This window comes from Typopeltis vanoorti, chromosome 15 (genome assembly GCF_054136105.1).
Source record: "Typopeltis vanoorti isolate ZY-2024b chromosome 15, IOZ_Tvanoo_1.0, whole genome shotgun sequence".
Classification (NCBI taxonomy): domain Eukaryota; kingdom Metazoa; phylum Arthropoda; class Arachnida; order Uropygi; family Thelyphonidae; genus Typopeltis; species Typopeltis vanoorti.
This window is the reverse complement of record NC_143563.1, coordinates 76,379,133-76,406,082: the sequence shown is the minus strand read 5'-3', so window position 1 is coordinate 76,406,082 and position 26,950 is coordinate 76,379,133. Positions and strand designations below refer to the sequence as shown.

At 36.4% G+C, this 26,950-nt stretch overlaps 1 protein-coding gene across 9 annotated transcripts in view; it reads right to left on the bottom strand.

Annotated features, from left to right (window-relative positions):
* LOC150098904 (galactosylceramide sulfotransferase-like) overlaps positions 1 to 26,950 on the bottom strand; it is a 188,048-nt gene that overhangs the window by 33,211 nt on the left and 127,887 nt on the right. Inside the window, exons 2-3 of one of the 9 annotated variants that reach the window (XM_090404933.1) lie at positions 18,549 to 18,707; positions 11,022 to 11,216 (exon numbers count right to left, since the gene is read on the bottom strand). The exons of 5 other annotated variants lie outside the window; for them this stretch is intronic. The gene's annotated coding sequence lies outside the window, so the exon portion shown is untranslated. Of the gene's footprint in view, positions 1 to 11,021; positions 11,217 to 18,548; positions 18,708 to 19,972; positions 20,104 to 26,950 lie in introns of those variants that run through there. 3 more of the 9 variants (XM_090404931.1, XM_090404934.1, XM_090404936.1) reach the window with 3 other exon arrangements.

Below are 26,950 nucleotides of genomic sequence, written 5' to 3'. Positions count from 1 at the left end.
ATTCTCAAACCTTTCCATGGCTTATGTTAAAAAAAAACAAAAAAAAACAGAATATCTGCTGCAGATCAGGGTCGATAATCCTGATTGCTGGTTACTAATTAGCAACCAGCAGTTATCTGTGGATTGAGAGAACTAAAGTGAGAGTAACAAGATGGTTGCTTGATGGTCAAGTTTTGTTTGGCCTCTATTTATAGAGATCATTGTTCCCACTATTTGGAAGGCAGATCGCCTCTTCAGCGGTCCTCATAAATTTGAGAGTATTCCAAAGGGCAGCTATGTACCCACTCACATTCTTCCTCCTTTGCATAAATAACCTACTCATTAAAATCTTAATTTTACTGATGATACGCTCCATTCCTCTTTTCCTTTTATGAACCGTATCATGCTGAAACATCCCAAAAAAAAAAAAAAAAAAAAGGGTACAGGGCTGTCATAACCCACTAAGATAATGATTGGGAGATGCAAGTTTGAAGGCAGTAAAGTTGTATCACAACCATAAAAACACTTGTTAATTTTTTTTTTTCTATAACCAACCTTAAGCACCAATGTCACTGGCATATTTAAAATAAGGAAAATCTTGTGAAATTCTATAAGGACGGAGAAATTTTGGAGAGAATGTAGAGGCAGGTGTCAAAAAAAAGGATTTCTGGATTGTGGAACATTTAAACATCTGAATCATATATCTCCTCCATCTTCTGTCCATCAAACTCAGCAGATTGCATGCCTTCAGTCTGTCCACCATGGACATCTGCTGAGTTTGATGGACAGAAGATGGAGGCGGTATATGATTCATATGTTTAAGCTTAAGAGGTGGTATTCACCTTATGGATGTGGGCAAGATTTTTCCACATAGAACTAAAGGAAGGGACAAGACTATCCTTGGGAAGTTAGAGAAAGAAGTGAATAAGCGAGATTTTTTCCTTCTCTTTTTACACTGAATGGGCAACTGAAATTCATTGCCTAAATATGTTGTAAATGAATTTAAGATTCAGTATGGTAAATGTGTTGAAAGTTGAGGTAAACAGACCTTACATGATGAACCTGAATGCTGGAGGTCAGTCATATTGTAATCAAAATCTTCTCTTCTGATGAGTAGCTTCAGGAGAATTTTATAATAATAACATTTGCTGTTCTTGTGTAAAGCATATTATCTATTTCTGTTAAAGAATAGATCAATTCCATCATCAGACAATAATCAGCTAGCAAATCTACCAGCATCTCTTAAACCAATCAAATTGTGCTTTATGCATATTTATACCCAGATTAAAGTTGAATCTACTTCTCTTAACATACATAAAACTGTTGGAGTGTGGGTAATCATAAAAACATGTTATAGCCTCTTAATGGATAATCTATTTCAAATTGCTTGATTCGTACTTCGTATAGTATTAGACTATCACAAAATTGTTGATTTTCTGCAAAACAAATACAAGTTATCAAAAGTGCCTCTGTAGCACAATTGGAAGATTGCACCCTTTGATTGGAAAAGACCCAAATTCAATTCTCATTATGACGTGCAGAATCTTTATATGGGATTTTTCAATTGAAGGCAAGTAAATCAGCCACAAGGACATGACATTTACAGACGAAAAATATGGTTGTTGGTGGTGTGAAGTAGATGGCATGTGCTGAGGGTAGTTGTGTGACTGGAGGAGATTTGTGTAGCAGAGTAGTGGGTCTTTCCATGATGAATCCTCTGACTCCTTGGAGGTGTCACATAATAAAAATCGACTGGTTATGTTAACATATCACTACAAGTTATAAAAGTTTGAGTTATTTTCAAAAAACATTTGGTTATATTTAGTTTTGTGTGCATTCTTTACAAGCGATAATAGCAAGGTATTTGTTCACAGTTACATAATGCTCAAATCAACACCATAACACAAGTCTTCTGTTATGCTTATTCCCGTTATTCAGCTTTCTTGTATGTTACATACAGGTTACTGTGTTATTCACTTCTCTTTCGTTTTCCCTTATTGTAAAAAAAAGAAAAAAAAACATTTCAAATCATGTTCCAAAAAACAATAATGAAAGTTTCATCAAGCAGACAATATTCTTTTATACCGACACAGGTTATGAGCATCTTATAAAAATCATAGGAGGTGGTAGGGCTTTTTTTTTCCCTCCTATTGGATTTTTTTTTCTTTTTTTAATCCCCAAAAAAAGCCTGTCAGAAGAACACATGCAATTAACAATATACTGGCCTCCATAGCTGTAATTTCAAAGAAACAAAAACTGATGTGGGTACTGGTCTGGTTGACTCAAGTAAAGAAGTATGCCCGTGACAGGCTACATAATTGGTTGGTTCAAATTCCACCACCTTGAGAATGGATGCTTGTGAATAAGAGACCACCACTTTGTTTATCAGCTTAAATTCTTCAAGGTTTGTATTTGGTGTCTCTCAAGCAGGATTTCCAGATAACATCAAAAATGCAAAATAAATATTTATTCAAATAACTTGAATAAAGTTTCTATTTTTATTTAAAAAAATAGAAAAACTGCCATCCATGCAGGGCCAGCTCTACTGACAGTGCTGGATGTATATTTACACCTCAGACAGTATGTAACAGAGGGCACACGAGGATTAAGGGTCTTGATTTGGTCATCTCATCGGAGGATGTAATTATCAATGAGGTATCAAATCATCCACCAATTGGTGAAAGTGACCATGAGGTGATTACTTGGGTGGTTGCCAGCAGTGCAAGGACCCCTGTGAAAAAAGGGTATATGTGGAACTACAAGGGGGGTGATTATGAAGAGCTCAGGAGACAGCTTGCAGGTGTAGCATGGAATGAGGAGTTAGCTGGAAAAGAGATCAATGCAGCTTGGGGGATTTTCAAAAAATATTTAGTAGATGCAATGTCTAAATGTATACCATGGATGAGAAGGTTAAATAAGGTAGGTGTGAGAAGGATGAATAAAGAGATTAAGCATGCAATACAGAGAAAAAGGGCATTGTGGAGGCAGCATAAGAGAAGTGGAAGTAACCAATTTCATGAGGTCTACAAAGACCAGACAAGGAGGGTGACTTGGTTGGTGAGAGTAGCTAAAGAGAGGTATGAACAGCAGTTAGCTAATGAAGCCAAAAAGAATCCCAGGGAGTTCTTTCGATATGTAGCCAGCAAAAGAAAGAATGATTATGGAAGGACGACATTGGAGGAAATGGTATAAAGACAGCTGTTGCAGAATGTGTAGTGGAGAGATACTTAATGAGCAGTTCATAAAGATCTTTCAATCTTGTGAATGTGACTTCATGGAGAGATTAAGAGCAGTTGATGATTGGGAGGAGAGACTGACTGTAAGTGAGCAAGAGGTGTTTGGGGAGTTGAGTAAACTAGATGTAAATAAGGTTGTGGGACTTGATAATATATCACCGCGTATTCTGAAGGAATGTGCCAGAGTTGACACCTGCCTTGACATTTTTTTTAATACGAGTCTTGCACTTGGTCAAGTCCCTAAAGAGTGGAAGGAGGGCAAGATTGTGCCGCTTCATAAAGGAGGTGATCGAACTCAAGCATCAAACTATAGTCCTATCTGTGTGTCAGGTGTTCTGGTTAAGTTGTTGGAGAAGCTTGTGAGAACTAGGATCCAGAGTGGGTTGACAACAATGGTATAATCTTTGATGGACAGCATGGATTTGCTAAAGGGAGGTCATGTTTTAGTAATCTACTTACTTACTTATTACAATAAAGTAACTGCTTCCTTGGACAGAGGAGAAGGATACACAGTAATATACTTGGATTTCGCAAAAGCTTTTGATAGAGTACCTCATGATAAGTTGACAGTCAAACTAGAGCAGATGGGATTGGATATAAGATTAGTGCATTGGATTGGAGACTGGCTATCTGATAGGTATCAACAAGTTGTGTATGGGGGTGCAATATCCAGGAAAAGGAAAGTCACTAGTGGAGTGCCTCAGGATCTGTTTTAGGGCCATTACTATTTAACTTGTATATAAATGATATTGCGAAGATTTGGATGGAGATATTCAGTTGTTTGCAGATGATGCAAAGTTGGGACGAACCATAAAGAGTAGTGAAGATGTTGTGGCCTTGCAAGAAGACTTGAATAAATTGAGTGATTGGGCAAGCAAATGGGGGTGCGAGTTCAATGTTGCAAGATGTAAGGTTTTAAAATTTGGAAAACAAAGATGGGATGCAGAATTTATGCTTGGTGAGAATATATTATTGGAAGTAGAGGAAATCAGAGATCTGGGGGTGATAGTGGATAAGGATCTAAAATTTAGGGGACATATCGCCAAAATTGTGAAGACAACACAAAGACTTCTGGGAATGATGCGGAGGACACTGACGTGTAGAAGTAGGGAGATTCTTGTTCCATTGTATAAGGCGTTGATTAGGCCACACATGGACTATTTGCCCAGATTTGGTCACCTGATTTTCAGAAGGATGAAGAGATGTTGGAAAGGGTCCAAAGGCAACTGACTAAGGTAGATTCTAACCTCTGGAATGTCGAGTATGAGGAAAGATTGAAAAGATGTAATTTGCAGAGTCTAGTGGAGAGAAGGAAGAGGGGAGATATGATAGAGACCTACAAGTTGGTAAGGGGTTGTTATAGGATCAATGGTGGGAAGTTCTACAGAGAATAGTGGGAGATCAGGGGAGAACCAGAGGTCATCCCTGGAAACTGTATAAAGAGGGTGTGAGTAGGGGAGTGAGAGGCAGGTTTTTTTCGTGCAGAGTTGCGAGTGATTGGAATGCCTTGCCTGAGAGTGTGGTGTCTGCAAGGAGTTTGAATGTGTTTAAGACACTGTATGATGAGATGTGTGTGAGATAAAAGGACCTCCTAGATGAGTCTTTTACTCCATGAGGTCTTGTTTAATAATAATAATATGAAAAATAAGGGGAAGCAAAATTCCTAGGGGCAGCTCTGCATCCATGGTACAAAATACACTATAGGTTTATAACCTGTCATCGTGGGAATAAAAAATAAAGACTTGAGTTAGTACTATAAAGTTAAATTTTCTACTGTTATTTCCATTATTTATATTCCACCCAAATGGTTTGGAATTAGTAAATTCGGAAATATTGCTTTGACGAATTGAAACTGAAAAACTCTCACCTGGTTGCATTCAAAATTCCTAATTTTATAGCATTCCTTTCTAGAGCAGGGGTCGGAAAATGGTTTTTGAGAAAAGCTGGATAGTAAATATCTTTGACTTGCTGGAGGAACCATTATTATTATTAGCATGACATCTCCAAGGAGTTTAACGACTCATCATGAGAGGGCATTACTCCAAACAACTCCCTGTCTCTCCTATTTAAATCCCACAATTATCTGCCCTCCAACATCAGAAATATTTTTGTCTGCAAATTATGTTCTTTTGGCCAATTTGTTTGAATGTGGGATAAAACAAAATGGCTGCTGCCACCATAGGTGATTGGCAACTTCACCCTCGATTGAGAAAAAAAATAGCCCATATAAAGACCCTTCTTGTCTCGCCAAGAATCGCAATCGGGTCTTCTCTCTAATTGAAGGGTACAATATGTCCCGTAGTTGCGCTACGGAGGTGCCTAGAAGTGCGAAATTCTTTTCTATGATACATAATTACGCTATTCAAAATGAGTGTTCCCGAGCATCATAATTGACTGCAAATGCTTATCAGATAAGGATGATTGGTAACGAGAGTTTGCATATTATATCTTAGGAAATGTTTTCTGCACTACCAAATTTGAATATAAACAAATATGTACCAATATTCACCGAGATAAACTCGTGTGTACGCCGAAGAAAAGCATGGCACTCAAAACGATCATTAACATAAGAGTGCAATATGTAATGGTCACTGCCGCAACAATACTTGATACGAAAGAAGCCATAAATACGCAAAGAAATTTGCCTGGCTGCGTCACAAAAAGCTACTTACGGATGCTGAAACAGTTCCATAATTCTGTCACGAAATTCATTTAAAAACCATCCTTAGTTCGTGGGCCGTACAATGATAGGTAGTTCACCTATCAGGCCAGTGGGGCATAGTTTGCCGATCCTGAGCTAGAGCAGAAGTATGACAGTAATTTCAACATGTTTCTTCTCCCTCCTATCCCCCACATACTGTCCTAGTAGATGCGATGCCTACCAACGAAGGACTGTAAACCTAAACTACTCGTATATTAGCATCACAGATGGGCAAAAGCCCCCCCCCCCCCGTAGCTCAGTCAGCATAGACGAAACTCTTTGGTCAGAAAGACGTGGATTCGATTGCGTCCATGATAGGAGCCTTTATCTGGTCTCTTTCGATTAATTGTGAGTTAGCCGGTCTCGTACGGCGATAGAGTTTTTTCACCCGGAAACTCGGGGTTTTTCGTTTCCTTTCGGAAACAAGCAAACCGGCCCGTAAACACACACTCCAATCTAGTCATCAAATACATACTTAATCCAGTGGTTAAATTCTAGACGAATAAGTTCCAGGGTCTTAAAGTAAGGATCATGTGAGGCTAAACGTCCATCCTTACAAAATAACCAATTGTATTTACTTTTGAATGCTATCCACTGGTCGAGTGTCCAGCAATTTGCCAAATTGTTTCCTTTTTTTCGTTACAGACTTCTTTCTCTTCAGAATCTACACACAAACTGTCATTACAAATTAGTTTTGTATTATCACTATCGTCCGAGCTATTTTTTTCCCGTTTAAAAAAAGGTACCAATGTACTTAGCCATAGTTGAAACAGCAGGCCTACATAAACACAAAAATATTACACGATTTTCTTTGCGCAATCACGTGTTCTGAAAAACAGCTGCTAATCTGCTGTTGGTTACTGACAGTGTTGCCAACTAGAAAAGACAAAATATTGCTACACTATGCTGTAATAATGTTTGCTTGTCAATCGCTGCAAGATAACTCATTACAGGAAGCTCCAAACCTCCCCGTCCTTTTCATCACGTGTTCGTAATCAGGAGACTTGATATTGACTTTATATACACATTCAAAACTATAAACAATTGTTGAATAATAACACAATAATGTAGGCATAATTGCATAAATAAGAAGGGAGAAAAGTCACAAAATAGAAAAGTGTTCCGGGTCCGACTGAATTTAACCACTGACTTAATCCCTCATTAGGAGGGCTCAACCAGTCCTAAGGGACGGTGAAGGGTAACCGCACATGAATAAATAAACCACAGGCGGTTTAAAGATTTTGTAGATTATTATTATTATTTTTTTTTTTTTTTTTTTTTTTTTACATAATCTGTAAACCTTACTCTAGAAACCAAGCCTGGAGCTTTAAGCCACTTTAGGATGACACATATCGTTTCTAATAAATAGAATAATAACCTCGCACTAAACAATGAAATTCATCTTCCACCTAAAAGGCAATTACAAAAACACGTGCCTACAGCGAGATTCGAGCCTGCAACCTGTTAGACGGCGTTTAAATTAACTTATGAACCCCCAGCTAGAACCTCGTGCGCCTGTTCATAAGTATGGTCCTGTGCTCAGATCTAGTCTCATGAGTTCCTTGGGGATGAAATGGTGGAGAGGATTCAAAAGGCAAGCAACCAAGATGGTGAGTGGTCTGTGGAACGTTCACTGTGAGGATAGATTGGTGTGGACTGCAAAAGTTGGTTGATAGACAAAGAGGGAATATGATAGAAAAAGTTACTTCAAGGGTATTAGAGTATTGATGCAGGGGAATGTTTCAGTACGAGGCTAGAGGTGAGAAGAACAAGAGGTCATCCTTGGAAGTTGAGCAAAAGTGCAGTTAGTAGAATCGTGAGGACTAGATTTTTCACTTAAGAGTTGTGAACGAGTGGAATAGGTTGCCAGAGTCAGTTGAGTGCTTTTTCTATCAATGGGTCCATGAATATGCCCTTACAATAAAGGAAATTCTAACCCACGATCTAACCAAAGACATGGTATAAGGATTTCTTAAAGCCGTATAAAACAAATCTAAGAATATCCTCACACAATTTGTTAAGCATACCTAGAAAAGGTCTAATTTATGGTGAAAGCTACCAACTGTACTCCCAGCACTGATGAAGATAAGAAAAATGCATGTTGAGACGGGATGAAGGACTTGTTTTCTTTTTTGCATACATCTGCTATTCACAAAATTCCAGTTGCACATAACTACCCATTTTAATGCCTTTGAATTTTGAAAGATATGTTCTTTACAACGAGCAAGTTTTAGTTAGGCAATGACAGAAAACAGTACGATGGAGGTACGATCTCCCTCAGAAAAAATAATTTATTATATAACACCTACAGAGAGTACAAATGCTCATCGAGGGAGGGCACCCACTCTACAGCTCTCCATCTCCACCAACAACTACCTTCATTTACACCAACGCCATCCACCGCCGCCCACCACCACCACCATTAGTATTTTCACAGACAATCACAAACATTCATGCCCACAGCGGGATTCGAACCAGCAGCCTTTTGGCTGGAGAGCGGATACGCTAACTACTCGGCCAACCAGGCAAGCATTCAGCAATAGCTTTTACATAAATTAATCTATCTTTCGCGAACATTTCCTCATTTCTGGATATAGTCTCCATTCTCTACACACTTTTGCCATCGCTGAGTGGATGGTATATGCTATGCCCATAGCAGGGTCAGTACAGGGTTTACAGAAACAAGAACAACTTGTTTCACCAGGTAGCATCCTCAGAGTACATTCTTTCAAAGGCCAAACGGTAGTTGGATGACAGATCAGGTCTATGGGAAAGATTAGGCTACCCAAATGTTGTATTTACATCCCTTGTGTGCACTGTCGGTGCCAGGTTATTTTGCACCCTAGGCAAAGTTTACAAGTGCGCCCCTTATTTCATAAACTAAAATGTTTCTAATTGACATTAAACAAAATAAAATTTTATTTCAAGTTAAATTAATAGGGCTTTTTTATTTTCTTTTTTAATTAATTTGAAAATTTATAAAATACCAAAATTTAATATTTTAAAATGTTAAACGTTTTAAAATATTTATCTTAACTGAAAAGTATGAATAAAGCATAGCTTGAAGTTTTGCGCCCCTTCATGGCTTGCGCCCTATGCGGTTGCCCGGTTTGCCTAAATGGTAGCGTCGGCCCTGCTTGTGTGCGAAGTTGGGAGTTGTCATGGAGAACCTCAGCATTCATTTTCACGACAACAGTTTTTAGAAGGGCATGAACTTGCTGTTTCGTCCGGGCATCTCTAAGAGCTGCCATTTTGAACTAAACGTGTGTTTTATTTCATATAAAATGGACCGCAGCGTCACTCAGTGGTGGAACTAAAAACTACTACTGCCCACTCAGTACTTCCTCCTGCAGGTGTGCATTTTCTGCTGCTCTGAAATGGAGGAAAAATGAAGCATTACTTTTGTACCGCCCTTCTTACATATTCTGCAAGTAGAAGTAAAATATTTTTGCCAAATGAGAAAGCAGTATTAAGTTTGTCAGGAATTTTACATTATTACATTATAAAAATATCGAACAACTACGATTTTGAACACTTATAATGATAAAATTCACTAATTTTCAAACGGTCTGAAGTACGCCTGATGTGGACTGCACTTTCAAGCTGTGAACTCATTTAAAATTAATGAAATAAACGAAACAGGGGCCAACGCCGTGAAATTTTAGTTCTTTCGAATTTGGAAAAATAAAATAAGAATAAATAACATTTTGAAACGCTACTTAAATTACTGTGGTATTTAACACTGCCAAACGTAAGTAGCAAGTATTTATGTTTCTTAGCGTTTGCTTTCATTTAAGGTTGAATGAATAGGAATTTCACTACTTTGTATTTGTGAAGAAATTATTTCCTGTTTGTTGGGAATGAACTGGGGGGGGGGGATTAATGTAAGGAGAAAAACTTCACCCTCCCGCAAGTTAAAATCTTTACTACATTTATATATCAGATTTATGACAAAATAAAAAATCGCTAGTATTATGACCTAGTTATAATTATCAACAGATATTCGGCTTAAATTTATAAACTAACCGTCAGGCTGATAAGGTATGGAATAAACTTCATACCACCCCAATTAAGGATTGTTATTGGTTACATACACAAAAAAAAAACTACAGGAATTTCAAGTACATATTAGTGACGTCAATGGTTGAAAATTAAAAGTAAATATATACCAATTCGTTGTTGGATACGTTCCAAAAGCAGCGGAGCATTTTGAATATTCGTATTGTTAACGAGCGAAGCTTGACACGAACAAGAATGAAGGCAAGCGTGTGATATTATTCTAGGCACTCGCTTTCCCGGAAATAACTTTTAAGAGTTGTGTGTCACCAGCTAAATATGCGAGGGATAACGCATGAAAGAAAGTTGCACAATTGCTTTTGCTGTTCCTTATTCGAGAATAACCGAAATTATATTATTTCTTAGTTAATGTCGGATATTAGTACTATATCGTTTACCACCTCAAATTTCAAATAAAATGAAATTACTTCGCAGTGTATTTTTGGCGATGTAAGAAAAAAAACGAAAATTAAATTGTGATACGTAAAGTAAATTCTTTAAAAATTATGCGGATCAAGGTGTGTGTAGGGGAGGGGGGTCAAATGCGTCTCGAGCGGCAACTTAATGGGACGGCAAAAACGAACAAAAATCAAATTTGTCGAATGCGAAGAAAACGGACCTAAAAATAAAATATTAAATAACAAACAATCTTCTTAAGTTGCTCAACCTATAGAACAGATTCCAAATGGAAATGTCATCCTAAGAAACCAAATCTGAGTTAAATTCTTGCGATGATGGATTTTCGTTTCATTCTCAGCTCAGTTTGGTTATTTGGGGAAAAAATATAAAAAATATATACGTAAGAGTTGGAGTTAAAGTTCATAGAATTTCCAAGACTGATAATGATCACCAGATGACGCTACAATAGTCACCTGAATAGACTTTCGTTCCCACAACCAATCTTGTTTTTAACCGCATAATTACAAAAATTGAAATAAGAATTGTGCGCAAAGAGCCTACAGAAAGTTTGCATTTCTCCGTGGGTCCGAAATAATAAAAATGACGATGTAGAATTAAAAAAAACAGAACTAGTGCGAAAATATGCTCACCTAAATGCTGTTTGGGCAAGAATTCGTTAAGTTCACTTGTATTTTTCAGTATTAGAGATTCACGTGATTTCGGTCTTCATAAAGAATGACTTACTGCGTTCTCAAATCTTTGCACTCCACTCAGAATTTATTCAACGCTGTCACAACCACAAGTGACACTGGACAGCGTTGAAGCAAGCGTCAGCGGTTATGACACTGCAACAAAATGAAATAGTCAGAATTATTTACAATCTGAGATGACTAAGGAATGCTTATGGAGTTCTCAGCAATACATACCGTTGAAAACGAAGCAGTATATGAAATCAAACTATATCGAATTAGATTCATTCGCCGAGCGGAAAACCAGTAAAAGAGTTTCTATTTTGTTTAGTTAAAAAATAAATAAATCTCTCAATACTTTTTCTTGCCCAAAGTAAGTTTGATGGCCAGGGTCCGTCTACACAAGTGCTCTCGGTGTCTTTCACTGGATTTAATTTCTCAAATTTGGCAGGTTATCTCTTGTTGTATATCAAATAAAGGCGAATCGATATTACAAACTCGAAACTGGATGGAATGAGCACGCCAAGTTTAAACCGTAATAAATCAAATAACAAGCTAATGAGGTGTTGGCAGCGAGTTCTATGGGTAATATTAGGTCGTCATAAGTATGAGTTAGTGTGCTCATTTTATTTTTTTAAAATTTACAAAAAATAAGGATATACAAATTACATCACTTAGAATAACAGGAATATTAAAGGATTTTTAAAATAGAAAAATCTTAATACATCACCGCGCATTTGATATGCGTCTTTTACAAATAATATAAAGGAAAATTACTCAATCAATTACAATTTTACTAAGTTCTTGACATCGTACGCCACTTTAAGTGATTCAAGTCATATTGTGATAGTTATTGATTGTATTGTAATTAATTTAAATGATAAGTAATTTCGATAGCTTGTATCTGATTAATTTCTCACAATTAATGCCAATTATCTGAATAAGTTTCAAATTGTGTCTCGTTAACGGCTCTTTCGTCTCTGGTTGTCAGAGAATCTAAAGTCAGGTTTCAGATGAGCTATTGAATCAATCAATGAATAACTAGAATCAATGCGAAATGAGTCAATTCGTTACACAAGATGAAGTAGAGAGCTTCAAAATTTGGATTTTAAACAAGCAATCGACCTGTTTAAAAAACTATTACTGCTCATTGATAATAACTGGCCAGGAAATCCCCAGCTATACGCCACCACGGCAGACTCTCGGACATAACATATGCGGAAATCACCGGTCCAAAGTTACCGCTCATTGGTAATCCTCCCAATGCTAAGTGCCACCAGTTGCAATCATCGACAGCTATTCCCCAAACCAGAAATCAAAGTTCTAATCAATGACACAGGAAATGAAATCTACCTACGCAGCCTACAACTCACCGAGCAAACTTCAACTAGCTACAGACCTCATCACCATATTAGGTATCAAAGAACCCGTCATCATAGCAGGCGACCTAAACGTTAAAACATCCTGCCAGGAATAGTAAATCGACAAACCGTAACAGAATCCATGCATTTCAGTCGGGAACATTCGGGGAAATCAGATACCCTGGATATTTTCATCCTACAAAATATTAGATATCAATATCAGCTACAAACTACCGTTTCCAGTCCCACTCCAACTAGCCCCTCAAGTGCAATCCACTCCAGAGTATACTATGGGGGAAAACTCCCCCAGTGCTATCTCTAAATACGTGGAATCTGTGACAATCATCAGAATAAAAGGAAGATATTGATACAGCAATAGCTAATCTAGCAAACCAAATCAACACTGTTTTAGCAGCAGTCATCACGACTACAACTCACATAATTTCTGAAGATATACTTGGAAATAATGATGTAATTTTTATAAATCACTGAGAATAACAAATATTACTTGTAATTAAAAGAATTTAAAATAATAGAAAAAGTTTAATGAAATCTCTCAACATTTCATACCAGCTTTTTACAAATCATATATAGGAAAATTACTCAATGATGATTCAAAATTTCATATTTTTGAAAGCCAAAATTTATTCTTGATTGGAATGAGAATAACAAATAGAATGTGAAACATATTGCTTATGGTACTATACTGCATTCTCTCATTTCCAACAAACAGGAAACAAAGTAGGTATGTTCTCCAAAATATGGAAAGATGATGTCTAACACATTTTATGTAAAAAAGTGAAGAGGTATTCAAAGAACGTGATTAAAAGGATACCAAATATTATCCGAGGCCTCCAGGAAGTCAAGGACTTACAGGGAGGCCACACACCGGTTGTCACTTAATTCATTCACTCACTTCAGAAGGCAAATACTTCTACTCACTGACTGCTCTATGAGAGGTAAACTCAGCTTATTCCTTTCTTAACGGAGCACAAATTTAACATTCATGGATAACCACGTGTTTTCCCCCCCCGCCTTCCATATAACGAAAATAGTCCATGTTCTATAACCCCATTCATTAGTTTACAGACCTCTATCGTATCAACCATCTTTCTCCTGTTTGCCAGTGCCTGCAGTGTCCACATATCCTTAATCTGTCATTCGTAATCAACTTATATAATCCCGATAACTTTGTAACTCTTCTTTACCGCAGCTTCTTTATCCCCTCCGAACTGGAAGATCAAATCTGTACACAGTAATCCAGATGCGGTCGCATCAAGGCCTTGTAAAGAGGCAAAATAACTTTTAATGTCAATCTTTGTTTCAAAGTCCCAATTATAGTGAGTTGGGTTTGCAGTTTTGCTACACAGATCCTGAACTTATCTGCTAACACTCCAAGATCCTTAGACTGATCAGTTTCTTCTGGCATAATCCCACCAATATAATACATCGGATATCTAATCATACCCAGAGTGTGCAACTTAACATTTGCTAAGTGTAATCACAAGTTGAAAAATACCATGAAAGTTATTAATGATCATATCTTAAGACCATACTGGCAATGAACAGACAATATATTTAGTCTCAATGTATGTGAGTGCGTTCTATGTGATAAGTTTGCCTGTTTTTACGAGATGAAAAACCCAAAATTTTCTGGTGGGAAAAACCCCTGACACTTATGAGACCGAACTCTGAATTGGGGAAAGTTTTCGAAGGCCAAAAGTAGTTTTTTTTTTTTTTTTTACGAATATATTTTACACGTTGTGAGAAATTTCTCTACCAAGAACATTTTCCAAACTATTTTTCTAAAGAGGAGTAAAAATTATTCAGTAAAGGAAAAAAGTACATTTATCTACAAGATGTCCGAAGAGAACAGATTATAATTTTCAAATTCGCCATGGTCGGCTAATAGTCCTAATAAGTGAGGCAAAATGCGACTGATCGGTGATACGTAGGGCGATTGTAATAATAAATAACCTTTTCGACTACTGTTATTAAGCACAGAACGTGTAAAGGAAAAAGTGACAGCAGCTTTTAGCAAAGTTTTTCAGAGATCGAGTAATAAATTTGACTTATTTTTTGAGTTTACGTTTTTGCAGTGGAAAATCTGAATGAAAGTGGTTTTCGAACATCTAAGCACAAACATTCCTTTACTTTCACGTTCTTTTTAAAATAATACATTTCTTGATAAACATTGCTGTAACATTATAGCATGTTTACATTGTTGTAAGCAATTAAAATATTGCGAAGAAGTAATATTCAAAACACTATAGCAATCGTTACCAAGCATAAACAAAAAAAGATAACAGATATAGGTATAGAATATTATATCAACTGCTAACATTAAGTAGGGCAAATAAAAACTCTTCATATGGGAGATTGAAACTACTACATCGAAGAACATGTCTTAAAGATTATATCTATTTAATAATGAAACTATTTAGAACAGGGAGTTTCAACCTGCGACCCGTCGAAATCTGCACGGCCGAAAATACTGAAACTTTTGATCATTTGGTTGTTACTAAATATATTTTCAATTCAACTTCATCTGTATTAATTCGTTTTGAAAAACTATTGAAGAGAATTAAAAAGGTTGACATATGCTTTCATTTCGATTACTAAGTTCTTATGTCTAAGTCAGCTACGCTCTTGCAGAACACACAAAATTTTATTTCACGGTGAGTTATCAACCAATTGCGAGTTATCAACCAATAATAACTTCAATGAGAAACCGCTAAATCTATGCAATCACTAACAATTTGCTGCGTTAATTCACGATTAATGCTACTGTCAAGATGGATGAAGCACAAGTGCTTTTCATATTCCCCTTTGTCTGTAATGGACGTTATTTGGGAAAGGGAATTTTGTGAGCAATTAAGCTCGCCCTCTGGGGAGCAGTTGTGTTAACTATGATCAGTTGGAAGTAGAAGAGCCTTCGGTATTTTGTATTTGTAGTACTCTGTTTCATTGTAATTGACAGCTTGTACGATCAGCGGATTTGAAGGTGAACTTTGACTTGAAAAGAATTTTTCTGTGAGATCACGAAGAAGGGAGGAGATGTATGGAATGCCGGTTTCTCGATGAATCTGTGACTTTCTGATAAACCATGGGCCATCTAGGATCATCCTTAAGCACTTATTTTGGATTCTTTATAGTTTTGAAATGGTTGATCGTGAAGTGCGACTCCATGCTGGTGAGGCGTAGATAATAACTGGACGTATGACCATCCGGTAAAGTCGTAATTTATTTTGTAAGTTCAATTTGCTCCTGATCATTGGGTAGAGCTGAGCTATTACTTCGGAAGTCTTGGAGCCAATGAGATTGATGTGCTTGTTAAAAAAGGAGTTTCTTATCCAGTAGTACTCCGAGATATTTGGTCTCAGATTGCATGGGATCAAAAGAGAGCAGGATGTCTTCTTTATTGCAGACCTTTCTTCTTGAAACAGCACGGCTGAGCTTTTCAGGGGGGTTCACTTGAATCCTCCAGTTGGTAAACCAGTTTGCTAGCTCATTGATACTTCCTTGGAGTCTGGTGATTGCTAGGCGAGGGCTGAGACCTTGCTAGAATAGCGGTGTCGTCGGCATAAAGGGCCGTAATGGTTGTTCTTGAGTTGAGGGATGTCTGATACGGAAGTTGTGAAAAGGATTGGGGCCAGAAGAGAACCTCGAGGTACTCCTGCTAGAATTTTGCGCCTTGATGAAACAATTCCGTTAAGCTTTACTTGCATGTATCTTTCTCTGAAGGTATGAGTATACAAGTTTCACTAGCTTAATTGGAATGTTGTTTTCAATAAGTTTGAAGATAAGGCCTTGATGTCAGACCTTACCAAACGCCTTGGAAACATCCAAGAACACAGCAGCAGTGTGAAGGTGCCAGTTAAAACCATGGGTGATGTGTTCTGTTAATCAGTTCTGTGAGCTTTGCAAAAACCAAATTGCTCATTTTGAATTATTTTATACGTTTATCCACTGCTAGTTGTAGCCTTGTTAGGATGACTTTTTTTTTACTTTGCCGAGGCAGGAAAGAAGACTAATGGACCTGTAGCTTTTGGGGAGTTGTGGGTTATTACCAGGCTTTTTCAGAATTATGGTCTTCCTTGGGAGTAATTTTATTATTCTATTGGTGATGCCGTTGGGACTAGGAGCCTTTTTATTCTTCAGTTGGGATATAATATTGATTATTTCTGTTGGAGTAGTGGAGGGGAGTGATGATTTCTGAATCATCACTAAGGCTTTTCTGATGTGACGATTAACTTTATAAATGACATTAATATTTAAGTTTTCATAAGATGGGCTGCATTGATTTTCAGGTTGTCAATTATGGCTTCTACTTTTTCTTCATCTGAGTGTGCAATTCCAAGTTTGGTCTTCATAGGGGGAAGGGGTTGTCTTTTGGTACGAAGAGATTTTAGAAATTTCCACGTAGCGTTATCTTCTGGGTCGATTTCCGTAAGTTTAGATTCCCATTCAGAATTCCTGTGTTTCTGGACAGCTTCTCGAACCTGTCTGTTCAAGTTATTTAAGGTTGTTTTGTCCTGCGGGGCACTAGTGTTGATATCGCTTTCTGGCTTTGTTTTTGGCCCTAATGAGGTCCATTATCTCTTCCGGAATCCGACTGGACGTGTAGAAGACAGTGGTTTGTGTGACTGATGTTATTGCTGTGCTGATTTGTCTAGTTAGGTTGTTACAGCTATGTCTAATTCTTGCGAATGACAGGAGGTGGGCCGATGTGGTCTGGGAGAACCTTGGAGAGCTTATCCCATGCTATAAAAGAATGTTGAGGAGAGAGAGATGATCCTAGGTACCTAGCTTGAGCTGGATGGGATTATTATCTGAAGTAAACTCTTCTAATGTCTCCAGCTGATAGTTATCCTCAGGAACATCAGATATCAATATCTAGTACATCAGAACTTCCTGATGGGCTGTAGTGGATGGGCTCTCTCTACTACTGACGAGTTGAATGACGTATAGTTAAATATAGTACGGCCTTTGGAGTTGAGGTCTCCTGCTATAATTACGGAATCTGTGGAGCCGAGGATTGAGTCTAAATCTGATGTCAATAGTGGAATGCTGGGAGGATTGTACGCTGCATAGATTTTAAGTTTACCCACATTGTTTGTGTGCACTTTCACACCTGTCACTGCAAGGTTTAAAGTTTGAAGGTTGGTTAGTACATTGTGGCTTAAATAATTTTTAATAAAAATGGCTGTGCCACCACCACTAGAGTTAAGTCTGTCTGTCCTATATAGAATATAACCTCTTAGTCTTGGGTTGTCTGAGGTGGGATTTGCTGATCAAAATTATGTCCCGATTGTATCTTGCAGCTCAATAATTTTATTTGTCAATCCATTAGCATTCCATGCTATAATCATGAGGGAGTTTGGTTTGAATTTTTTAAACATAAAGAGCTGTCAATATGGATTGGGTTTCTAGATAAAATCTTTCTGAAAGATGGTGACGTGCTTACTTTGCTGAATTCATGCAGCATTGTGGCAAGTGAAGGGGTTAAAGCTGACGTTAGTTTGGAGCCTGTTTGCTCTTGAGATGAAGGAATCTGAGTTCGTGCCACCTCTGCATATGTTTTGGACATGGATGAAGGTAGAGTGCCTTCCTGTGCTGCTGAATGCGAAGTATTTCGATCAGGAGGGCGACCTGCTTGGTTGCTTATGGTGTCATTGTGTGTGTGGGGGGGGGGGGGGGGGGGGGAAGGAGCATGGTTCACTCACGATTTTTTGGGTGGAAAAGGCACCCCTTGTAATTAGCGGAATGTGGTCCTCTACAGTTAGCACAACAGGAAGGTGTGGATCTTGGCTTGGTGCAGGTCTGTTGTCCCTCTCCACATTTCAGGCATCTGTAGGCAGCTCTGCACAGCTTCTGGGCGTACCCGAATTTTTGGCATCTGTGACTGCGTTAATTCACGACATAATTCACGTAATTTTGTGTCATATGAATATATTAAAAAAAGGTATGTATCGATGAAGTTGGCGATATCACTTAAATATAGTGCATAATTAAAATATTTAGAAGAATTAATATTCAGTATATAATTCCTTTTATGTTCTATATAAACAAAATATAAAAGAATAAATTAAAATTTAATCTATGAATCGGAATTAAAAAAGCATACGAATGATTTCCTTTTCGAAGTTTCAGAAAAATATTCCATAAACGTTGAAATGTAGTATAACGCCATCTATCCGGATATGATAAATAATTATCCTCAGTTGCTATCTCTCTGGTTGACGGAAATCGACAGAAACCTTTCAATACTTAGAACTGGTCAAAACTGGAATATAATATCACAGTAAGAATTTATTTATAGCATCAATATGAATGCAGAATCGTAACAAAGTAGCATAAATAGGAAACGTCGCCTCCTTTAACCAGATATACTTATGTGTGTACTCAGTATGATTAGTAACCGAAGTATTTATGGAAGAACATTTCGTTACCTAAGTCATTTACTAGACAGCAAAAAGAAAATACTTCCTGGAAACCATCGTAGCAATACAGTAGATATCGCACAAGTAATATCTGCAACAGATTGTTTTTATTTATGGTTTAAAATGCAGTTTTTAAATGGCTACTTGAACAGAGACGGAACTAAGCACGATTTTGCCTCAAATTTTATTATCATACATGATAAAATATAACAATAAATAATAAAAACATTATATGAAAATAATAAAATGAAGATCGACTCTAAAACAGATTCGTGGCTTTGAGAGACGTTTCTAAGCAGATGGGAGGGCGGAAGGCGCCAATAAAATTGTGTCAGCAGCATTACCATACTTTCAAATGGCACTGAAAAAATTACCACGAAACAATATACGTTTCGTTTTTATTTAGAGCACTACAGCAGACAGACAACACATACGTGTACTTGCTTAATCCCCGTCCAGACAAATTGTGCGCTGACCTAATAAGCGACAACTCGGTCGACATCGAAACGTACATTCGCTCTCGATGCCTTTCGAACAGCCTTCGTATTCATTAAAATACACGAGTGTCTGATATAGTTAGTATTTCTCGCACCATCCTGATGTTTTTTAAAAGGTTGTTTCCGAAAAAAACCTTTCAAAATAGTCTTTCCTCTCCGTATTATTTAAAAATCCCCTCAAAACGTGAACAGTCTTCCCTGGCAACTGCTTCTAATTTAGAAGTAAAAGAACTATTTTAGACACCGTTTATGACAACGAAGTTTCAAGATAACATTAAAATGGACACAGAAGATGGCCGATTGGTTTTCGAAGTGAGAGAATTACTGCTCATAGTACAGCCATACATTCTAATTTGCTAATCACGTGCCAATTTTCTCTCCCACACACGTGTTCCACAGAAAGGAACGTTCACTGCTTTCTCTAGGCCAAGTAAGATACGTTTTCAACTGCCATTAACACTATCTAATTAATTCAAAATTTCTGCATAATTTCAGGATAAACATCACTATTCACAAACATAAAAATCAGTATTATTTTTCTTGAACGAGTAAAATATATGCCCCACTATCTCTTTGCTATTTTGTATAAAAATGATTTTCCATTCACTTACCTCAGGTATACTGCAGTGGATAGCCAACAAACCTCTACAACAAACTAGTTGCTTTTAACGGCACACCCAGTGAAATACTGTAATAATTTAGTGCTGCCCTCGCTGTAGATTAGCAGGTTTCGTCGCTTTGTATAGCGGTCGCCATTTATTTGTATAAGGCTCCAATGTCATGGCTACTCTCCCTCCCGAAGTCTTGCTTCACAAGTTTTAATTTGAAACAGTACACGTTCAAATAAGGACAACAGTGGGAAGGCAGGTTTTTGTTGTTATTCTCGTTAAAGAAGTCACGGTAGTTTGAAGTTGTTTTGTGTGTTAATAATGGAGTTTTAAGTGTCCTTGTTTCGAAATCAACTAAACGTAATTAGTTTAAGGCTCAAGAGTTTTGATTTTTTTTTAGTGAAGTCATACGATATTAACCTTGCGTTTAAGACGACTTTTTTTTGTATATAGTTTCAGTTTTGTATAAAAATATATATACAGAAACGTTGCACGTTTTATTATATAGCTGAATTTAGCGTATTTGAACGGTTTTAATGTAGTGTTTTTTTTTAAAATAATAAACTAAACTTAAACACCAAAAATTAACTCGATAGATTTTTATGATATCCTAAATACTTTCATTGTGGCAGCCAATCATGGCTACTCAAAAAAAACATTCAAATGTTGACAGCAGCTTCGAGTTAACAATTGAGAATAGTACAAAATACGAACAAAAATTTAACTATTTTTAGGCAACAGCATAAGATTGAGATTCGGGCGTACTAAATAAAGCTCTCCATATAATATAATATTATATTATATGGAGAGTTCCAAATAATATTCATTTTAATCGTACAGTTAAATATATATATATAAAACCAATATAGCTGACTTGCATGTAATTAAAAACATTTAATCTCAAAATAAGTTCATTTACTATTACTACTAACGTTGAGATTAGTGTTTAGAAATTTTAACGTTCCGCTTAAAGAAACAATCCTATTTAATGAGTAAAATATAAATAAGCGAGGCTACTCACTTATTTTTTGTTTATGACCACAATTTGGAATGTGAAAAACAAAACTTACAAATGTAGAAATAAATTTATTACAACGCCACTTATGTCATACTTTATCACGTGATCTCCAAATTTCGGAATCCCTCTATACTTCCTCCCCCCATCTGTATTCGTAGTCCTGCAAATCCCTCCACTAGATTAATAACTCGGTGAAATGGCTGCAGTTACTGATGCATATATATACAGGGTGTTCGGGATAAATTTGACATATTTATAATTAATTATATTTTTCCGTAAGTTACATGTATTAACACACACTTCTCTTCATTTAAAAGTTTGGACCCTTCTTCATTCATATACAAGATGTCAGAAAGGATGGATAGCTGGAACCCACCTGAATCATGGAAGAGAATAACTTGTATCATGATGATTCGTGCCCGCCATCAAAATAAGGATATTACGACTGCTGCCCAATGCTCCCTGAATACAGTAAAAACAATCAGGCATGAACTAGAGACTTGCAATGGTGACTACGAGGATGTAGCAAGAAGAAAGATCCCTAGCAGACGATCTGATTGCGTTCGTACAGCAGAATTCCTCGCAAATCTGCAGGAACAGGTGTTGAAGAACCCTGGCATTGGAATTCGGGCTTTGTTCGTGGAGTTGCTAACTGTAGTCAAGCCCTGGATAACAAGGGTAGCCAATGGTAGGCCGTATGTATGGCAGCAGGATTCGGCCCCTTGCCACACCTCTGGGAAAAGTCAAAAATGGTTGTCTGAAAATTTCTACGACTTCACCAGTCCAAATGTTTGGCCTCCAAACTCCCCAGACCTTAACCCCATGGATTATTTTGTATGGGGCGCAGTTGAAAAAGACACCAATCGCACTTCCAGTAATACAAAAGCCCAGTTAATGGATAAAATTAAAACAGTTTTTGCGGCCCTTCCCAGGGAGACTGTAGCATCAGCTTGTTCGAGGTTCCGAAGCAGAATTGAAGCTGTGATCGATGCTAATGGTGGTTATTTTGAGTAAATCTTGTTGATAGTATTGTAATTAACTCTGCCTGTAATGTTTTTTTGTCAATTCATTAAATTTAATAGATACAAAGAAGATTTTCTTTTTCCTTACGAAACTGTCAAATTTATCCCGAACACCCTGTATATATATATATATATTTTTTTTTTTAATATGTTCGTTGCTTTAAATTTTAATAGCAATTTTGTAGCCGGACAATATGCATTTCTTTGTTCATGTTGTATTTAAATACAGTATGTATGCATTTAATAACTTGCTCAACTTATCTCCAAGTGGAAATGTAGTTTATAATAATAATAATTAAAGAAATTCTCTCGGACAAAATCGCCAGCGCTTTCTATGGTGAAGCATTTGACAATTAAGAACTTAGTGGCAAGGTTTTTTTTTATTCTTTGTAGCCAGGAACGGTTTTTTTTTTTTTTTTTTTAAATCTATGTAGATTAGACATGTTTTCTTTGTTTTTAGAAAGAGATCCATTCAGTACCCGATTTCCCAACATTTGATTACTGTTCTTCGTTCAGAAAATTGCAACGAAATATAGCTATACTGCGAATAAGATGCCAGTGGAGAGGGAAAAAAAAAAAAAAAAAAGATGCGTAATTAAGTAGATCGATCTACTGTTAGAGCCTCAGCTCAGTTGGTATAGACCAGTGATGGCGAACCTATGACACACGTGTCAGCACTGACACACTTGAGGGTTTCAGGTGACACACCTTGGATGTTGAAAAATATTGGTATTCTGATGAAAAAACTGCGATAAATCGTGTAAGATCGCTCTCAGTTAAGGCGAAGGTAGGTTTGGCTTTGAGAATAAACTCGAAATATTTCAACGTGATTTAGAAAGTAACAATTTTAAGTATTTCCCAAGAATGAAAAAATTTTTTAATGAAACCAGCCCCAAAAATCGTGAACAACATATCGACCAATCTATCGAAGTTGTAAAGTCAGTAACTGAGCAGTTTTCTTCTAGATTTGAGCAATTTCGAATGTTGGAACAAACAATCCAATTCATAAAGTATCCTGATGAAACAGAATTCATGGATCTTAAATTAGATGGCTTTGAGTGGTTGGATTTAAAAGATCTAGAAATACAACTAGTCGGCTTCCGGTGTAATCCTATCTGGAAAAGAAAGTTTATTGCTCTTAGAAATGAATTAGAACTTGAGCGGGAACATCTGCATGACATACCGCGTGTAAAAATTCAGACTGTGAAATTCTAAGCGTGTGGAATAGCCTTCCCGAAAACTTTCATGCTCTTAAAATCTTTGCTAAAGCTCTTCTAACAATTTCCTCTTTTACATACTCTTGTGAAACTCTATTTTCTGTCTTAAATAATATCAAATCTAAAGGGAGAAATAGATTGAGCAATGATATGAGCGCTGCCTGCGCAGCATTAAAATGTACACACTATAGCCCTTCTATAAAGCAATTTTCTTCCAGTACTCAGCAACAGAAAAGCCATTAAATGTAAGTTTGTAATTTCACTTTATTAAATTAATTGTATAATATGAATTCATAGATTTTATATCAAAGTCCTATTAAATAAATAGCCTAATATGATAAGTCACCATTTTTGATTAAGTAGTTAAATTTATAATGCATGTATGCAAGTGGCACATCAACAACGTCAATATTTAAAAAAAAAAAAAAAGATGTTTGACACACTTGGGTAAAAAGGTTCGCCATCATTGGTATAGACGAAGCCCTTTTCCTGAAAAGACCCTGGGAGTTGAATCCCATCTAAAACGGGAACAACCTTTATCAGGACTTTTCAATTGAAGGTTAGCTGATCTATTGGGGGAGTAGCAGAGTTTTCCTCCAAGAAACTTGGGTTTTTCATCACACAGACTGGCCACAAACGTGCACTTCACACACATAATAAACAACAACAGCTTTCTGAGAAGCCAAAGTTACTTGACTGTGACAGACCACGATACGGAAGATGAGAGGAAATCTACTGCTAGTGGTCATTAAAAGAAAAAAAAGAAAAAAAGGAGTAAATGTTTTATGTAGGGACTTGTTATTCAGAAAAAAGAACTCTCATTAACCTATATCCTACTACCGAATATTAAAAAAAAATAGTTTTTATTTATTTATTTTTTTTTAATATTAGAAAGAACAACAACAACAACAAAATCTTTAAAATGTTCGTAATGACCAAATTGATTATGTTAGGCTTAGCTCATAGGCCATGAAATTAAGCCAACAACGCATGAATACGTGTACTGAGTTTAGAATTTTCGTGATAGTCATGCTATTACAGCCGGAAATGACCACATCTATATCGATTGTTGTTTCTTGTGATGGGTGGAGACAAACAATGAATTATTTCTTTTGGCTCTTTTCCATAATTACGTTTCATTTTACTCATAAATATTCGTTAGTGGTTCATTTGTCTAGCAATAACGTTCCTGATGGGTCTAGAATGGAAGGTAATTGAACTGGCTCGATAGATTAATGAATTTACAGATGAAAAGTACAGTGCAAGAAACACCAAAAGATAACTTAGGAATGCTATTACTAAACAGGTATAAAAAATTATTCTGAGCAAAGATTATTATAATTCTTTTCATGTTTTATTTCCAATCTCTCTCTCTGCAAGGAAATGACAGACTGTTATTATTTGACGACACCTCCATGATGTCCTAGGACTCATCGAGGGAGCTCACTCCACTAATCTATCTCGTATGATTACACTACTGTAGCTAGCAGTAGTGTAATCATACGAACGTCATCACACACTTCGATGGATTCCATGGACCGAATGCAAAATGGTTTATCAAAGAGTGCATCTCTATATTTTGATTCCTCGGTTTGCAAACTCAGTTTGATGTTCGCAGACCAAACTAACATAAAAAGAAGTACAATAATGGAAGAATCTCCTATAAGTATGGATTTAAATATTACACGAGAACCAATATGTAATTTAAATAATAAATCTGTTATAGAAGATGAAGAATGAAAAATCCTTGGCAACGATATTAAAAACAGCAACAAAAATGCTTAACTAAAGAAATTGCTGTTAATAAATGGCAAGTAATATTTAATAATGTGCTATAGAGTGCCAAAATATCTACACAATATAAAATATCTTAACAGTATAGTTATAATAAATATAATTCCAAAGAAAGAGACTCTGTCTGTGTGGATAATTATTTGAAGCTATAAAATTTCTGAAGAGTGTGCGAGAATAATAATAATAATAAAGAGTAAAAGCCGTGTTATTGTACAGCAACTGGAATAGTTTGAAATATTTCAAAATAGTTTGAAACCTGGTGTGAGCCAGAGTTGTGTAATGTCTGGATTACTTTTTAACATAATCATTAATTGGATTGTGAAAAAGTTACAAGAGAGAATAAAATGGAAGAATCTCACATCTCAGCTGGAAGATCTAGATTATTCCGATGACATTGTTTTAATATCAGCAAAATCAGAAGCATTGTTAAGACATATTAAAAAAGTTGGACATATATATATATGAATTAAACAAAATAGCTCTTAAATTGAACAACAAATGCCAGAAAGAAATTAAAACTGAAGATTGAACAATATATAGAAATCATCCAAATACATTAATAAAACTAAAATAAAGAACTTCAACAGCAATGTGAAAACCATGTTATTATTTGAATCGGAGACATGGAAATTGACAAAGGAAAAAAAAAGAACACTCCAGCGATAGCTTCGAGATGGATCCAGGAAGAGAGAGAGAGAAAAAAAAAAAAAAAGAAGCCTGAACTAAATTAGTAAACATAATGACAAACAAAAAGGAAAGAAAGATGGTCTGTTGAGCGATCTATAGAGAAGTGAAATGAGTCGCAAAAGACACGGATAACTGGAGAAAATAGATCTCGACCTTTTGTGCCACGCGACACGAAGAGGATAGAAGTAGGTAGATACATCTTGAAGTGGTATTTTAGGTTGATTTCGTTGGTCTTAGTTGCTTTAGCGTAATCACGGATTACAGTTATAACTCCGTGTAAATGTGAGATCAAAAACAAGCGTCTATGAAGAAATCAAGTGATCTCCGTATAAAATCAGGTATTTTAGGTTTAGCTTGTTTGGTATTACAATCATTGCAGCTAAGGCTATGAACGTTTTTCTGGTCGGTTTGCTACATGAAAAATCAGATTTTTGGAAGGACAAAACCTGCCATCTGTGTATGAAACTGGCTAACTCACTTTCAGACGACAAGCCCTTGTCAAAATTCCTCGTGACCTAGATGAAATTCGAACTTACATCTTTCCAAGCGAAGAGCAAATATTGTGACCCCACATTTTAGGTGATAATGATAGTGGAAGCCTGAAGTAGCTCGAAAATGCCATGTTTAATTTGAGCCGAGTTCCTAGTTTTATCTACTTCTTTATCTGCGTTCAGGGTACTTATGTATTAGCACCCTCGACCTTTTCATTTTTTTTTTTTTTTTACTTTGAACTCTATTCACTTATTCCATGTAAAAACATCGGATGTTCATTCTATTCCATGTAAAAACATGGTACATTTATAGCGAATTGTAAGAGATATAACAATCTACCATATTGAGTTGCAGATCTTATTTGCTGTCAACGCCATCACACATTTGGAGAGAGTAACTTATATTCCTCAAACTTATATTGCTATTACTGGTTGAGATATCCCAAGCAGTGGCAAAGTTGAAAACATTGGAAAAATTCGCTGTAAAAGTTACTTTCAGAAAACATGAAAAATGAAGCAAAGACAAACTCAAGTTTACTCTTCGGTTGTGTAATCATCACAGTTCTCGTCCATAGATTACGTAGAATTGATCTCCAAATCTTCAGATTCCCCGTGTTAATTTTATGTGAAGATTTGGATATCAAAATAGGATACATAGACACCAAATAGAGATTAAAATAATAACCCTACTAATTTCCATTTTAACGAAGACTTAGATTAGAAATTCATGTCACAAGAATTCTTGAAAATAT